At 47.5% G+C, this 15,351-nt stretch overlaps 1 long non-coding RNA gene across 1 annotated transcript; it reads left to right on the top strand.

Annotated features, from left to right (window-relative positions):
- Positions 1-12,834: 12,834 nt before the first annotated feature.
- Positions 12,835-13,966, top strand: LOC136529531 (uncharacterized). The gene is made up of 3 exons (XR_010777347.1): positions 12,835-13,413; positions 13,514-13,570; positions 13,788-13,966. It is a non-coding gene; the product is annotated as an uncharacterized lncRNA (long non-coding RNA).
- Positions 13,967-15,351: the final 1,385 nt, after the last annotated feature.

The following is a 15,351-nucleotide window of genomic DNA, read 5'->3' as shown; positions in this document are numbered from 1 at the left end:
GTTAAAACAACTATGAGACATATCCTTTCTCTCCCTTGAAACAACTGTAAAACATTTCCCACCCACTTGAAAAAGCAAAAAGCTAAAAGTCAAAAGTAGGATTCAGAGTAAAATGCATCATCGGCCCCTAAACTTGGCAGATAGTGTCATTTAGGTCCCAAACTCCTAAAATACACATCAAGATTCTTGAACTTGGCACATGGTGCGTCACAGGTCCACACGGGTGCAGACTAGACCCATTTGCTGAAGTCACAGTCCACGCTAGCACTAGCGATGCCAGACCAGCCCCTAAACATGGTAGGGTGTGCCTTCTAGGTCCCTAAACTTTAAAATGCACATCCGCATAAAATAAACTAGACCCACGCTATGTCACAGGTCCGGTGTTCGTATTTGTCTTAGTGTCAATGTAGATGTGACAGAACCACCCAATTTATACAAGATCAAGTATGATTGTCCCTTGTTTAACACGTTGATGCACACATACTTTCACTTATATTCGGTAAATCAACATCACAACCAAGATCGCATGATTAAGCAAATACACATCACATACATAGAGTTACAGTGGAAATAATATTACAAATGGATTTACAAATAAAAGTACAAGTTTGGGTTTCAAAACCGCTTAAGGAAAACAACATAGCTTTCAATTATTACATTAATATAAGTTCCAAATACATTGCTAGCATAAGTGGCATCTTCTGATAAAAGCATATAGATGAGAAATAAATATAGAGTCACCGAGCCCACCGGCGGTTAGCCACCATCTTCAGCAGGCCGAAACTTCACCTGCAACATGGTTGGATAAATCCTGAGTACTCGAATGTACTCAGCTAGACTTACCCGTCATAAACAAAAAATAAAGCGACACCAAGGATCATGCAAGGCTTTTGTCGGTGTTTCGAGTTGCCACCGACTAGTAAATTTCTAATATTGCGCGTCTGGCTCGAATGGTGTGCTAAGAGAACACAAGGTTTATACTAGTTTGGGTAGAATATCCCTACGTCCAGTTCGTTGCTGTTGCTCGTGTTACTAGCACTAAAAGTTCGTAGTGGGGGTTACAAATGGTCGAGAGAGGGATATATCCCAAGTCTTTGGTGAGAGGAGCGAACGGATGCCGAGAGCTCGGTTGCTTCCCGGCTGTGTGCTTGTGTGTTCTGATCAGTTCGAGGTTCGATGGATTCGAGTCCCCTTCATGGGACGGCCTGCTTTCCCTTTTATAAAGGGAAAGGACAGGTTACAGTGGAGGGAAAGAGGAGAATGAGAAGGAGAAGAAGTCCTCCAGGATCGTTGGGTCCTTCTTTTCTTTCACATGGGTCCCATAGACCCTGTAGAGGTCAATAGAGATAGCTCCACATCGTGGCCCTGTCCGTCACTAGCGCCATGCGCAGGCGTCATCTCCCGGTCATGGCGCTCCACTCCATCCTGACGGACGTCGTGGTGAACTAACGCGCCTATCAGTGCTCATACGAGGGTGAGGCAGAATAGCACTGGTACGCCCAATGCTATTCCTGATGTGAATCCCCAGGTATGGCCCGTCATGACCATAGGTTATATCGGGGCATGCCAGTCACCTCCCTGGTGTCAGAGCTTTGACTCAGGGCCATTCGCTTGGACCTAGAGCGGTTGGCGACGGTGTGGGTCTCCATTGGGCGAGATAGATCCCCCAACATTGAGGTCAGTCAAGGCGAAGTCCCCCCTAGAGGCTAGGCGAGGCGGAGCTTAAACCCAAGGGTCGGGTGAGGTGGAGCCCGCCCCCAGAGGTCGGACGAGGCAGAGCCCGCCCTTAGAGGCCACTAGGGCTCATCTATGTTTTTCTCCACTGGCTTTGGTTAACACAAGGTGGTCTTGAGCCCTTCGCGGGCCGGCCTTCGAACCTCGGTCGGGCGCTGCTCATATCGAATGAGACGACTACCGCTTCGTGACGCGACGCGAAGCGTTGTGATGCAGCAATTGCATATGCAATGCTTAGATGTATGGGATGAATGTATGGACGAATGCATGAATGCATGCATGAGCATGGATGAATGAATGATCATGCACTGGAAAAGAAAGGTGGGGGTTGGTAAAGTTACCTCGATGGCTCGAGTGATGGGTTCAAGGAGCTCTTACCGGATATGTCCGTGTGGGGTCCGGATCCGTCATTCACGACGGAGTTGGCGTAACCTGCTTGGGGTACCTCACTACTCTTTACCCATCTCTTAGCCATGACCTGAGCCATTCGGTCAACTTTGGGCAATCTGCTGGCCTCTCCTCGATGGAGATTCCATAGGTGGGCCCCTCCAAATCCTTCCTGGGAAGGCAGAGGCTAAACTTGGAGTGCGGGCAACAAACTCCGATCATGCTGGTGAGCAAAAAATGCCATAGCCGCTGGGGCGTAGATTTCTTGTAGTCCAACCAATTTGACCTAGTGTTTGTTTCCACACACCTTGCCTTTAGGTTTTAGCACGAGAAAGGGGTCGGACATTGAGAATGTGTATCGAATAGACACTCTTGCCAGCCTCCGAGCGAGACCCGACCCCTTGCCATTGCTAGGGTCAGGGGCTCGATAGCGAAATTAATGCACGTAAAGTAAGGGTGACCCATCTCTCGGTAGTGGCCCGAATCATTCGATCGACTTGGGTGACCCGCTGGCACTGGACTTACCTCGATGGCACGAGTGACGGGTTTAGGGAGCTCTTACCGGATATGTTCAAGCAAAATCTAGGTCTGTCGTTCGTAATAGGGTCGGCATAACCCGCATGGGACATCCTATTACTCCCTACCCGTCCCTCAGCAGTGGCTAAGCCATCCGGTCGACTTGTATTGCCCCTTTGGGATAGGACCTACCTGCGGAGATAGAGGATGAGAACATCTCGTGCAAGAATTTAGTTAAGCAGATAAGCCAAGCAGCGAACTTGTAATAAATGGACAAGCTCTTAAATTTTATTATAGCCAAACAACTTTTTAGCCCTTATCCCCTTTTGTATAAAAAGGTTAGTGCATTTCGACCCTTTCCATCGTTAAGGTCATAAAGCTCGGGGTGCGAGTGTGCAATTTCTAATCACGCTAGTGAGCAAAGGCACCATAGTCGCTGGGGCATAGGTTTCTCACAGTCCGACCAGTTATACTCAGAGCTTGTTCCCACAACCCGAGCTCCTAGGTCTTAACGTGATAGGGGGTCGGGGCACAGAGAAAGTTGGCCAGGTGGATAAACTCTTAGACATGCACCGACACTTTTCATGACTAAGGCCAAAAAAGCCCAGGGTGTGGAAAAAACTCTGATCACGCTGGTGAGCAAAAGCGTTGTAGCCGTCGAGGCGTAGGTCTCTCACAGTCTAACTAGTTTTACTCAACGTTCATTTTCACAAACCTCGCTTTTGGGCCTTACCATGAGAGAGGGTCGGGCATAGAGAATGTCTACGAATAGGTATGCTCTTATTAGCCCCCGAGTGAGGCCCGACCCCCAGCGTTGTTGGGGTCAGTGTCACTAAAGGTCGGGGAGTTTGATAGTGAAACTGATAAGAGAAAGTGCGCATTTATTAAGGGTAAAAGCAACATAGCTGCTCGATGTTCTAGGCATTGACGAAGACTCCACCATCGATGGTCTTGAGCTTGTAGGTGCCTAGTCGGAGCACCTCCACGATGACGTATGGTCCCTTCCACGGCGGGGAGAGCTTATGGCTGTCCTTGCTGCTCTAGACGAGGTGAAGGACTAGGTCTCCGACGTTGAAGGCCCAACCCCGCACTCGACGGATGTGGTACCTACGCAATGCTTGCTGCTACTTGGCCGAGCAGAGGAGGGCAACGTCGCGCGCTTCATCCAACTGGTCCATGGCGTCCTCAAGGGATGCCTCGGCCCCCTATTTGTCATACGCCCTAACCCTTGGTGCTCCATAGTCGAGGTTAATCAGGAGGATAGCCTTAGAATCATAGACCATGAAGAATGGTGTGTAGCCGGTGGCTCGGCTGGGGTCACCTCAGGCTCTAGAGCAACGTAAGAAGCTCTATGACTTGTTGTCCGCCAAACTTGTTCAATCAGTTGAAGATCTTAGGCTTGAGGCACTATAGGACCATGCTATTTGTGCAATCGACCTACCTATTCATGCAGGGGAGCGCTATGGCGGCCCAATCGACGTAGATGTAATATTCATCGTAGAATTGGAGGAACTTCTTTGCGGTGAACTACGTGTCGTTGTCCTTGATAATAGAGTTCGGTACTCCAAAGCAATAGACGATATCAAGGAAGAACAGCATGGCTTGCTCGAACTTGATCATGGAGATTGGTTGGGCCTCTATCTACTTTATAAACTTGTCTACAGTGATAAGCAAGTGGGTATAGCCCTCGGACGCTCTTTTGAGAGGTCCAATCAGATCGAGCCCCTAGACCATGAACGGACATGTGATGGGGATCGTCTAAAGTGCTTGGGCCGGTAGGTGGGTCTGCCGAGCGTAGTACTGACACCCTTTGTAGGTGCGCATAATCTATTCGGCGTCAGTTACTACGGTCGACCAGTAGAAGCCTTGACGAAATGTGTTTCTAACTAGGGTTCTAGGCATGGCATGGTGACCGTAGATCCCACCATGGATATCGCTCAGCAACTGCTTCCCTTGTTCGATGGGGATGCAGCGCTGCAGGATCCCAGTGTAGCTTCGCTTGTAGAGTTTGCCCTCAACAAGGACAAAAGACTTGGCATGACGCGTGATCCACCAAGCCTCCGTCTTGTCCGTCAGCAGCACCTCATAGAGAAGGTAGTCAAGGTAAGGTGTCCTCCAATCGGCTAGAGGGTCAGGCTCTATCACTGGATCCTCATCAAGGTCCATGACCTCAGGGTCAGATGGAGCCAATGGCTCATTAGCCCTCGAGCCTAGGGCAGGTGGCCCATCACCAGCTTGTTCCAGCTCCTCGTAGTGGACCAAGGGTTTGTGCTAATCGCTGGCGAAGATGCCTATCGGCACCGGCACTTTGTCGAACGTTGCCTTCACCAGCGTGTCGACCACCTCATTGAGATGCCTTAGGATGTGATTGAGCTTGAGGCTGTCAAACTTGTCCTCTAGCTAGCGGACTTCTCGACAATATGCAGCCATCTTATCATCGTGGTAGCTCGACTCCTTCATGACTTGGTCGATGACCAGCTAGGAGTCACCCTGAACGTCGCGGCATCGGATACCCAACTCGATGGCGATGTGTAGGCCGTTGATGAGAGCCACATATTTAGCCACATTGTTGGAGGAGGGGAAATGGATGTGAACCATGTACCTCATGCATACCCTAAGGGGTGAAACAAAGACTAGCCCTATGCTGGTGCCTTTCTTCATCAGCAATCCATCAAAATACATCATCTAGTACTCCTGGTCAACGACTACTGGTGGCATTTAGACCTCGGTCCACTCTGCAATGAAACCAGCCAGCACTTGGGACTTGATAGCCGTCCAGAAGGCATACGAGATGCCTTGTCCCATCAGCTCGAGTGCCCACTTCGTGATTCTTCTCATGTCATCCTAGTTTTGGACGACCTCACCGAGGGGGTTGGACATCATGACCGTCATCGGATGTGACTCGAAGTAGTGGCGTAGCTTCCTCTTGATGATGAGGATGGCATACAGGAGCTTCTAGATTTTAGGGTAGGGGGTCCTGGAATCGAATAAGACCTCGCTAATGAAGTACATGGGGTGCTATACTTTGAGGGCGTGTCCCTCTTCCTCTCACTACACCACCAGGGTGGCGTTGACCACTTGCATGGTGGCCGTAATGTAGAGCAGAAGCGGTTCTCTTACGGTTGGAGGAACCAAGATCGGGGCCTTCGTCAGGAGCTATTTGATCGTGTCAAGCGCCTCCTGGGCCTCGGGCGTCCATTTGAAGTGGTCAGCCTTCTTCAGAAGCCAATAGAGGGGGAGACCTCGTTCGCTAAGGCGCGAGATGAAGTGGCTGAGCACGGCGAGGCACCCTATAACTCACTATACCCCCTTCATGTTCTGAATCGGGCCCATCCTTGTGATGCCCAAGATCTTCTCTAGGTTGGCTTCGATGCCACGCTCGAAGACAATGAAACCAAGCAGCATACCCCTCGGGACCCTAAAAACACACTTCTCGGGGTTGAGCTTAATGCTGTTCGCTCGAAGTTTTGCGAAGGTCTGCTCAAGGTCGGCTACAAGTTGGTCCGCCCATTTGGACTTGACCATGATGTCATCCATGTAGGCCTCAACGGTTCACCCGATAAGGTCTCCGAAACACTTAAGCATACAATGCTGGTACATAGCCCCTAATTTCTTCAGACCGAACAACATTGTGACATAGCAGAACGATTCGAACGGGGTGAAGAAAGATGTCACGGGTTGGTCGGACTCTTTTATCATAATTTGATGGTACCCAGAGTATGCATCAAGGAAGCAGAGGGTTTCGCACCTTGAGGTAGAGTCTACTACTTGGTCTATGCGTGGCAAAGGAAATATATCCTTTGGACACACTTTTGTTGAGACCCATGTAGTCAACACACATTCTCCATTTCCTACTCTTCTTTCATACAAGGATGGGATTGGCTAACCACTCTAGGTGGTATACTTCCCTAATGAACCTTGTCGCCAACAGCTTTGTGATCTCCTCACCTATGGCCCTGCGTTTCCCCTCGTCAAAGCAACGCAGGCGCTGCTTCATCGGCTTGGAGCCTAGCCTGATCTTCAATGCATGCTCGGTGACTTCTCTCGGAATGCCAGGCATGTCTGAGGGTTTCCACGCAAAAGTGTCTCTGTTAGCATGGAGGAAGCCGACAAGCGTGCTTTCCTATTCGGAGGAAAGCATGGTGCCAATGCACACCACTTCTCTATTTTAGCCACTAGGGTCTATGAGGACCTCCTTGGCACCCTCCATTGGCTCGAAAGACCCGGCTGACCACTTGGGGTTGGGTGCTTCTTCGGTGACCTCCTTCCTGATGGCCTTAAGCTCCTTGGAGGTGACAATTGTCGTGGTGTGATCGCAGCACTTGACCTCACATTTGTAGGCGCGTTGGAAGAAGGTGCCGATGGTGATGACCTCGCATAGTCCTGGCATCTTTTAGCTTTAAATAGGTGTAGTTAGAGATAGGCATGAAGTTCACGTAGCATGGACGTCCTAGGATGGCATGGTAGGTTCTATGGAACCCGACCACCTCAAAGGTGAGGGTCTCCATCCTATAATTGGATGGATCCACAAAGGAGACAGGCAGATTGATCTGCCTAAGTGGCACGGCCTGCTTTCCAGGCATGATGCCAAAAAGGCGCTTCGGTCGGTCATCGCGATCAGTCGATGCCCATGGCGTCAAGCGTTTCAGTGTACATGATGTTGAGGCCGCTACATCCATCCTTTAGTAACTTGGTGACCGCTTCATGCCGAAGATCGGGTTGATCATGAGCGGATATCCCCCTAGTTGCGAGATGCTCTCCGGGTGGTTGGTCCAATCAAAGGTTATGACAAACTCCAACCATCGGAGGAAGGTAGGCGTGGCATGTTTGGCCGTATAGACCTCGCTGCACATGAGCTTCTGGTGGCGCTTGGAGTCATAGGCTGCCGACCCTTCGAAGATCATGAGGTAGCCATCTAGCGTCAGAAAGTGCTATCCCTCCCCTCGGCATCATCTGCGGTCAGCTTGGGGTCCTTCCCATGCCCTCCCTTGTTGAAGCTTCTAGAAAAGAACTGCTTCATGAGGCCGTAGTCCTTGTATAGATGCCTAATGGGGAAGGAAGGGTTCGTTCATGGCCCTTCGAGCATCTTCTCAAAGTGGTTCGGGGTACCCTCCGTGGGCTTCTGGCCCCCCTTGCGGTCGGCGACAGCCACGAGTGAGCCCTCGCGCCGTTGCTTGTTCTTCTTCTTAATGGGACTATTGGAGGCACCTTCGCTGTCATCCTTGTCCCGCTTTGCCTTACCTTTGAAGTGATCGAAGATTGCTCTAACCGCCTCCTCGCCCGAGTCATGGCTGGTGGCGATGTCGAGGAGCTCCTTGGTGGTTTACGGGCCCTTACATCCTAGCTTATGAACCAAGGACTCACAAGTGGTCCTAGATAGGAAAGCTCCTATAACATCGGTGTCGACGACATTAGGCAGCTCGTTGCATTACCGGGAGAAGCACCGGATGTTCCCACGGAGGGTTTCTCTAGCCTTCTGTCGGTAGTTTTTGAGATCCCATGGGTTCCCATGATGATTGTACGTGCCCTAAAAGTTCTCCATAAAGATCTCTTTTAGGTTCGCCCAACTTTGGATTCTATTGGGCGAAAGGTGTTCCAACCATGTTCGTGCCGAATCGGCCAGGAATAATGGAAGGTTGCGGATAATAAAGTCATCATTATTCGCTCCACTGGCTTGGCAAGCACGCTGATAATCCTCGATCCATAGTCTGGGGTTTGTTTCCCAAGAGTATTTCGGGATGTTGGTTGGTGGTCGGTACCGTGGCGGGAAGGCGACGATGAAGATGTGTTGGTCGAAGGCCTAAGGTCTTGATAGGTCAGGGCTGTCGTAGTGTCCGCCATGATGAGGGTGGTAGCCATGGCTAGCTCCCTCCCTCGGATCACCATGGGCATGCCTACTGGCGTTGAGGGTGTCACGCACGTCATGGTTGCGGCTGAGACGCTCATCTACTGGGACCGCGGTGCGTAGCCAACCACCTTGTGGCGTCTAGTGGACTGACATGTCCTTGTTAGGTCGCTCTGAGGGCATGTGTTGGCTGGCATCGAGCTCGCATTGCTGAGACAGCGAGCTCTTAGTCTATTGTGCCACCGTATGCTCGAGTAGCGTGTGAATCTCGTGATAGGCCTGATGGTCTTTGGGCATTGTAGGCCCTGGAAGCCCCTGGAGCAAGGCCGTTGCTGTGGCGATATTCTAGTTCGCCCGGGTGAAGTGCGGGAGTGCTTCATCATCATCGATGATCTTCCGGTTCATGTCACGATCCATGGCGTGTGCACACCCACCGCCTCCATGGTGCTCAATCTCTCGCTCGAGCTCCGCGCATTCTGGCTCAAGCTGGAGTCGGGCTTCCTTGCGCTCTTGCTGTCGGGCCTTTAGCTGCTCCACCTGTAGGCAAGGCGGGGCCCCTGCATCCCCCTGACCTCATCATTGAGGTCATTCATTGGGATAGCTTCTTCCTCGTGGATGCTTTTGACATGTTCCTCGGGGGTACCCGCCATGAAGCACTTATGAAAGGGGTGATGGCTCCCCTTACTAGAGTCAGAGCTAGAGGGCGACTCCAATTCTCCTGTGAGGAGGTTGTGGAAAGATTCTATGACATATTCGGTCATCCCCATAAATCCATTGTTCACGGGGGATGGAGGCCTGCATTGTGCCACAAGGTGGCCATCGGTCTCTGCAGCGTTGTAGAGACCGAATGGGAGCGCTGTCGGAGTGCTCTGGATGAGGTATTCAAGAGAGAGCGGCTCCCCTCCGGCAAGCTATGCCATGACATCGGCGAATGAGAAGGTGAGGTGGCGTAGGTCCTCTCGAGACAGTCAGGGTCTCAAGAAGGCACTGAGCTGGTGCTCTGACCTCCCGTAGTCGAAGTCGAGGAGCTGGTCGCTTCCGGAGGCGCAGACCTTCGGTGCATGTAGTTGCAGCTCCTCAAGCACCTCGGTGATCACGTCGAGGCCGGTGGAGTGGAGAGGTCGGACGGCGGTGGGAGCCATCGCCAACTGTCCCTCTGTCATGACGATGAAGTTCAGGTCTCCAAAGCACACGTGCGCACCTGGGACCCAGTTGAGGTTGTGACTAGCCATCTGAGGCTTGGTGTGGATGTCGAGACGCGCAAAAGGCTCCTACCTGGTGCACCAACTGTCAGTGTTTCAAGTTACCACCGACTAGCACTACAAGAAATATGTGGTTTTTTGACATATTTAGTATGACAACAGGTCATAATGTCATTATATCACCCGGTTTATGACATTCTGTTTTAGGCATTTCGACTGTGACAATAAAAAGTTGTATGTCAAAAAAGCGTCATATAGCTAGTCCAATAGCATTTAGTGACAATGTTTGCTACGTCACAGAGGCATTTTCTGTGTCACAAAGTCTAATTTACAAATACCATCAACCTATGACGAAATTTGTGCGTGACAAAATAATTTATTGATTTTTCAAAACATTGTTGTTCATGTTGTCATGTTCCACAGCCATGTCCACAATGATATACTCTAATTTGTCATCTGAGAATAGTTATGATGTCCATACTTTTAGATTGTTTCTCACGTCCATTTGCACAAACTCGTGTATGACCGTATAGTGTTTTTTCCATGCATTTTGGGCATATCCTGTAAAACATATGGGAACGTGTTGTCAATGTAGACCTATTTTGCTACGTTGCATTATTTAAATGTGGCCATTCGTTAATATGTTAGAGTTCGAAAATATGTGCATAACCACTGCAGTTCCTTTGCATATCTTTACATAAAAAACTAAAATGATTTTAACAAATTGGCAATATACATTCTTCACAAATTGATACATGATTTTAGTGTATAATCATTGCATAATTTTTTTTTACTAGTAACACTGATTCAAACGCGTGGGAATTAATATTAACGTTAAAAAACCAACGTAGGCACGGGGTGCACAAAAATTAATATTAAATATTAGTATTATATTAAACATTATAAAATTTTAAAAAAGTGGGCTTGAACGTGAGACCTCGAGGATTCAAAATAATAGTCATAACATTAGTCCGCAAGTGAATTTGCTTCTGTTGTAGCAGTTCAGTTTTTTTTATATCTATATATAAATTTGAACACTAAGCTGGGAATTCGCTCGGCTTTAGGTCGCACAAGCGCAGCACAGCAGGCTGCACTATGGGCGCTCGGCTTTAGGTCACGAGAGCAGCACAACAGGCCGCGCCATGGGCCGGCCCAACGCGGGCTCGGGGGCGCTCGGCTTGGCCAAATTGCGCATCAAGCTCGCAGGCAGGCGGTGGGCGAAAAATGTAGCAAAAAACAATACATGCAAAGGATTGAACATGGGACCTTGCGGTTCTAACAGACAAGAAATACCACTGTGCTACATATAATTTTGTGTTACTTTAATCATTTTTTTATTTATCAGATTATGGAAATTTAGAAAAAAAAATTGCGGAGACTTGAAATTAGCCCGAGCTCCCAGGATCAAATCGCGCCTCCCGTTTTGATCCCCGTGACACACACTCGTTCTTTCCCTAAGCGTTGACCACTTACTGACAGCCGGGCCCCGCAGAGATGACGCGGCGAGCGCCTATTTGCCGGACCAACCGCCCTTCCCAGAAGGCGTGTCCGCGCGCGCGGGATTTGGAACTTTGGATCGCTGGCCCACAGGGAACGCCCTCGTACATCTTCGCGGATGACTTGCGATTATGCTTTCTATTTTTAATATGCAATTAAAACATTAAGCTGGTCTTTAACGCTTCTACAGACTTTGAATCAGTAGCTTCTTTTTTTTTGTACGATCTTCAATTGAAAAAAGTTGTCAACTACAAAGTTTTATAACTTTTCGAGATCTACAACTTTCATTTTGGTAGTTTATCCATCCGATGTCGTTTATAAAATTTAAATTTCAAGTTTGAGAAATTCAAAAGTAGTTTTTCTTCACAACTTTCTTCACAACATTATTTCAAATAAAAAAATTGTAAACTACAAAGTTTCATAACTTTTCGAGATCTACTACTATTGTTTTTGTTGTTTGTCCATTCGAGATCGTTTAAAAAATTCAAATTTCAATTTTTGGAAAATTTAAACGTAGTTTTCTTTGACAAGATTATTTCAAATAAAAAAGTTGTCAACTATAAAGTTATATAACTTTCAAAGATCTACAACTTTTGTTTTGATCATTTGTTCATCCAAAACTGTGGTAGACTATAAGAGGGATATGCAAATTTTGTGAATAATGTTAATACCACTTTGTCGGATGATGAAATGACCAAAATAAAAGTTGTAGGTCTTGATGAGTTCTATAGCTTCTATGTTCATGATTTTTTCAGCTGAAATCATTTAATGTTTTAAAATAACGTTTGAAGTTGCCATTTTTTGAAATTCAAAATTCAAATAGATAAAACATAGTCACATGAAAAGATGGATAGAATAATAGCAGTAAAAACTCAATAAATTGATAGAGCATAATTTTAAAAAATTGTAGAAAAAAATATCATCAAATTTGAAGGTAGTATGAGGGAGAAAGACTAGTTACAAGTTTTAACCAGAGATTAAAAAGAGAAATCAGAGTTCTTCAATAATTTCAAAATTAAATTTCAAACAATATTTTGAAGTAGTAAATGATTTCAAATGAAAAAGTTGCAAACAACAAAGTTTCATAACTTTTCGAGATCTACAACTTTTATTTTAGTCATTTCTCCATCCGAGATCGTTTGAAAAAAAATCAATTTTTAGTGCTTAATTTTTATTATTCGACGTCTATTTATAGGGGTGGCTCAATATTGAGCCGTCCCTACAAATCCGATTTATAGTCTATTGGCCTAAAGATACTATTGTCCTAATATAAATATATTTTTGTACTTTGTTTGACATGACATATAGTTTATCACTATAACTATAGAAAATGGAAAACACTTCGAAAGTCCCTAAAGAAATCCTAGATAATACCGCGTAAGTAGTCTATATTATCACGTAAAAAATTGTTGGGAATCACGTAGTGCATATTTATCCGTAAAAAATTAGGGCACCAATATTTCAAAAATACACTTAAAGATTAAAATAAAAAACATAATGCAGTATTGTGCTTGATAATGAAATCTGGGCTCGGCCCAACTAAAATCCTATGTCATATTTATCCGTTAGATTAAAATGGACGGTTGGTATTCACTCCACCGGGCTTGACCTCGTACCAAATGCGGAGAAACCCTACCCTGCCCTTTCACCGTCGCCCCCGCCGCTCCCGATGCCCCTCCCCAATCCCCATCGCCGCACCAGCCTCCTCTCTCTTTTCCTCATCGCATTAGCTTCCTCCCCGACCCCATCGTTGGGATATGGCAGCTCCTGAGTCCTGACGCCCTTCCCCCTCGCTGCACAAGCTCATCCCCTTCCCCCTCGCTACACAACAGCTTGCTTCCTGAGCCCCTCATCCAGATCTACCGGCCACGTGATTCTCTGTTGCGGAGGTGCCTGGATCTAGCGATGGCGACCTCCATGGGCGGCGGCCACGGTGCTGCTGCTGCAAGATGGCTCGGCCTCGCTGGCAACCGAGGCATGCACAAGGGGCCAGCCTGCATGCGAAGGTATGGCCTGATCCGACGCGTGGATCTGGGGATGCCGTGGCCGCCTCCCTCCAACAACTCATCAGTGTTTCGGCGCCCGCGGCCGCGTGCTGCGACGACCTCAAGTTGCTGGTGAAGGACGCGTCCATCTGCCTCTGCACGCCATGAACGGCGACATCATCAAGCTCCTATCGGCACTCGCTACCACTCGCTACCCCTGCCATGATAGCGCTTTTCAAGTGCTTCGGTAAGTCATACACGTAACCTGTATGCTTTGCATTCTTCTTGAGTATGCGTTGACATCGACAACTAATGCCATCCATTGTGAAAAATGGTTGAATCAACAGGAGGGCCCGTGCTGCTAATGGATGCGGCAACATCTGCATCACCGGTTGCATAATATGGTAAGCATTGGCCGGTTCTCTTTTTTTTTCACTTATTCTTAGTAGATTGGTCTCCCGTATAAATGGGTTAGCTTCTTATTCAAGTCGGCATCTACTTTCGTTTAAATTCGCAACCATCATATATCGTTAGATCGTTGTGTCTGCATGTGTCTTAACTGGTGGTTTTAATTTGCAACTCATCATCCTAACTTCTGATTTCTCTCTTACCCATGTGCAGGAAGCAAGAACAGTGGAAAAGCTATCGGAATTGATGAACTTAGCTGTTTTATGATGTTAGGATGCTCTTTGAGTTTTTTTGTATGATTTTGATAAGCTCTTGGAGTGTATTGATGCTGTGAAACAAGTTAAATTTGGTTGATCTGAATATGATAATGGACGTAATGATATTGGGTTGAAGACCTGTGTATTGATTATTATAATTTTGTAATGCATGTGTTGCCGGATGAAAATGTAGTGAATTCTGGGCTGGCCCAGAAAATGCTATTTGGGCTGGCCTAGAAAATGCTAACTGGGCTGACCCATGAAAAATGGTGTGTAGGCCGAACCAAAAAAATATGCTGAAAATTATAAAATAAATAATGGGCTAAGATAAAAAAAATCAATTAAAATGACGTTTATGGCCCATTATAAGCTGCATGCTATATGGGCTTTAACAGGCCCTATTTAGATTTTATGACATTTATTAACCTGCCATCTTAGCGCCACGTCATTTGCCTCCGTGGCATGGTGTAAGGAACTGTGACAATAAACCAAAGTCATAAACATATATGACACTAAAATCTATTGTCATAAGCTTGTGACGATGAATATACAAACGTCACATAATCACTTTGTGACGCTGGTTTTTTGACGTTTGAATTTTTGTCAACTTGAAGTCATAAATATTAAGTTGTGACAATAATTCCATATATTTTGACATAAATAGAATGTCAAAAAACCACACATGTCTTGTAGTGTAGTAAATTTCTAATATTGCGCGTCTGGCTCGGATGATGTGCTAAGAGGATACGAGGTTTATACAGGTTCGGGCAGAATATCCCTACATCTAGTTCATTGCTATTGCTCATGTTCCTAGCACTGAAAGTCTCTGGTGAGAGGAGCGAATGGGTGCTGAGAGCTCGGTCGCTTCCTAACTGTGTGCTTGTGTGTTCTGAGTGGTTCGGGGTTCGATGGATTCGAGTTCCCTTCATGGAACGCCCTGCTTTCCCTTTTATAGGCCAAGGGAAAGCACATGTTACAGTGAAGGGAAAAGAGGAGAATGAGGAGAAAAAGTCCTCTAGGATCACTGGGTCCTTGTTTTCTTTCACTCGGGTCCTGCAGACCCTATAGACATCAATAGGGAAAGCTCCACGTCGTGGCCGTATCCGTCACTAGCGCCATGCGTAGGCGTCGTCTCTTGGTCATGGCACTCCACTCCGTCTCGGTGGACGTCGTGGTGAACTAATGTGCCTGTCAGTGCTTGTACGAGGATTAGGCAGAATAGCACTGGTATGCTCGATGTTGTTCCTGATCTGAATCCCTAGGTATGGCACATCATGGCCACATGTTATATCGAGGCGTGTCGATCACCTCCCTAGTGTCAAAGCTTTGACTCAGGCCCATTTGCTTGGACCTAGAATGGTTGGTGGCGGTATGGGTCTCCGTCGGGCGAGATGGATCCCCTGGCCTCGGGGTCAGTCGAGGTGGAGGCCTCTCTTAGAGGTCGGGCGAGGCAGAGCGTAAACCTAGAGGTCGGGCGAGGCGGAGTCCACCCTCTAAGGCTGAGTGAGGTGGAGCTAGCC

The sequence above is a fragment of the Miscanthus floridulus genome, chromosome 19 (genome assembly GCF_019320115.1).
Source record: "Miscanthus floridulus cultivar M001 chromosome 19, ASM1932011v1, whole genome shotgun sequence".
Taxonomy (NCBI): Eukaryota; Viridiplantae; Streptophyta; class Magnoliopsida; order Poales; family Poaceae; genus Miscanthus; species Miscanthus floridulus.
The sequence above is the reverse complement of the archived record's forward strand: the minus strand, read 5'-3'. Positions and strand labels throughout refer to the sequence as shown.